Source organism: Frieseomelitta varia, unplaced genomic scaffold, assembly GCF_011392965.1.
Source record: "Frieseomelitta varia isolate USP_RPSP 00005682 unplaced genomic scaffold, Fvar_1.2 scaffold_641, whole genome shotgun sequence".
NCBI lineage: Eukaryota > Metazoa > Arthropoda > Insecta > Hymenoptera > Apidae > Frieseomelitta > Frieseomelitta varia.
Window position 1 is genome coordinate 104,342 of NW_025110414.1, and position 2,994 is coordinate 107,335.

Here is a 2,994-nt window from a genome sequence, read left to right on the forward strand (position 1 = left end):
AAAAAAAAAAAAAAAAAAAAAAAAAGTATCTTAGCTGATGACTTAAGTACTTTAATCTCCAGCGAAAGCAACAATATAATTCTCAGCGCTTTAAATTAAAAGAATGTATCGCAGAATGAAAGAAAAATATTTCCTAAAACTCGTACCAGAAACTTCCTTTTCAAATCTGAGTTTAACTTCCGAGTTAATCACATCCTTTAAAATACTATTCCCTTTGTTCAATCCATGAAATAAATTCAGTTTCCATCGTCGCATCGAAATCGAATATTAATGAAAGGCAAACAAACTGCGATCGTCCTGTGACGTGCAACGACGCACTTAACACCGATCATGCAACGGCGTCGACATGATTAATGAAAGGGGGCCGAGGAATGCATGGTCTAGGAGCGTCATTCGTCAAAGGGATTCGAAAAAACAGATGGGTCGTCGACATCAAAGTCAATCAAAAGCAAAACTCCTTCGACTCTCTTTTTTTCCCTTTATTTTCCTTAAGGTGCATCCTCACTGGTGTCCTCGAAACAAACACCAACAGTTTGGGAGTAATTTCCTCTAGAGAGTGCAAGTTCTGACTCAAGAGTTTAAATGTTTACACAATTTTACACGAATCTGTTCTTTATTGTACTTCTTCTGTTTCCAACCACTTTCATTTCATTTGATACAAATTACAGTTGTTGACAACCCGTTAAATCTGCTTTTCGGATATGTGAGAAATAGAAAACATTAGCGAATATTTATTAACAAATATTCTTGTAATTTTAGATTGGTAAATACACAGATTGGACACAAAATGGTCGCGCGAGGACTATTCGCGAATTGTTCGCCCTTAAAGTAATGCGAATAACGTTCCTCTGCCAGCGGAGGACGGCATCGCAGGCTGCGACTTCCGGTTCCTTTCCGATAATTAGAAACAGCCTCGTCTCGTGATAACAATAATGCCCTCGCGCGGTATAGCCCTCAGGGGGCGGCAGCTCGTTCGACATCAAAGCGATGCCCTCCGCAGTCGTGCTATGCATCAAGGCATCGCTAATGAGATTCACTTTACCGTGTACTCGCGACACTTCCTTCGTCTACGTTCGATTATTTTGATCATTTCACCGATAGCTTTGGTTTCACGCCTTTGAACCGACCATCCCCCGCTGTTTCCGCGCTCTTTTCAGACGATGCGACGATCGCCTGCAATTAGAGCGATTTTTTTCTCTTTTTTAAAAGAGAAGGGTTCTTACCGAGAATGTGGAGAATGGATACAGAGTGGAATGAGAGGTAAGAACTTTTAATGCCATATTGAGTACTTTATATTCCATATCGTGAAATTCATTTTGCGGGATTCTTGCAGGAAATTTCGTTTGTGAGAAATCTGTTAGTATTTCCTTGTCCTAAGGATAGAAAATGTAGAAAATGCGTCTAGTAAAAAATTGATAGTAACATTGAAACTATTTTTAAAAAAGGGCAGATTCTAAGGAGTAAAAGGAATGAAAGGTATAAAAGTGAAATATGAATTGACGATACGAAATATAAGATACTTGATAATAGATAAGATATATGAAGTATCTTTCATTAAAAAATTAATATCAAGTGTTAAAGATAAGTTCATTGAATATTAAGACTCTTTGATATAATTAACGATTGTTTAAATTCTTCGGTAAATTTTTATATAAAGATTGACTTCCTAAGGGAGATACACAGCCACGACAAAAACATAACCCTCATAGTTAAGGCAAAAACGATTGCTTACTGTTAACATAGTGCAATGTAGCAAATTTTTATCTTAAGATTGCGCGTGCTCCAGGGCTGGAGCTTTTAATCTAAGAACACTTCAAGCCGATAAGCTTTTATTCGTTATGCCTTTGTAAATATGTAAATACTGTATATACTGGCACAAAATAAACGTCTATTAATAAAAAAAAAAAATACACAGCCACGAGATAATTTGAAACTTGTTGATATCAGTTAATATTCGCCTAATTAACATCTCCGAGCGAATTTCATATCTTCAAGTTTCACGTGTCACAATCTTGTTTCACAATCCTAGCTTGCTATCTTCTAACAATAATTAATACGATACTACTTTCTTTTTTTTTTCCAAAGCGTGGAGAAATTTATCGTCGATATTTTACGATATGTTACTGCTTTCTAAAACGCCACTTAACTGAAGATTCACTACTTTGTCAAAATATCTTTACCTTGTAGATTTTATCATTCCACGGTATTAACCGAGTCTATAATGTTGCCGATTATACGCAAGACTATCTTTAATTGTCGCCACGTTTCCGTTACACCGTCTGCTTAATTGGACCGATCATTTCTACCTGGAGTAATTTCAACTTGAAGGTAACCACGTTCAAATTGACCATTCAATTTTCTCCTTCTCGAACACATTTGGAACATCGTTTCGAGCCGATTTCGATGTTCCTACAAATGGAATTGTGCATTTTAGATAGATTACAGTGGCACGATCGACAAAAACGGATCAATTTGTGGATGTTGATGTCGACTCGCGCGCCGTTTAATTTAGAAATAATAACTATACTCGATTTTAGATGGAACAGAGAGACCGGGATACAGAAGACAGATTATTAATTTTTATCTAGCATGCAGGTTAATAGTTCAACTATCAAACGCAGAGACTCGTCAAACCACTTGCGGATCAATTAATTTCCTGTTTTATAATATCGAGTCACGCATCTGGCGCGAGATTGCACTCTTAATGAATGATTGCCGTTCTAATTGCTAATTTCTTGTTGTCCGCGATGAATGAAGTTTTCACTTTCATCGTTAGCATTTCAATCCGTTAGATTGAGTATTACCGATTGCAAATTATGTGATATTTAAATATTCTTCTTTTATTAGTCTCTTAATTACGTTTCAACATCATTTGAATCATATGTGACGTTGCACACAGTAGTAATATTTGAATATTTATAAACATAATGCTTCTCCAATTATTTTATCTTGTACCGCAATAATCAATAGACAATATCTACAATAAGTATTACA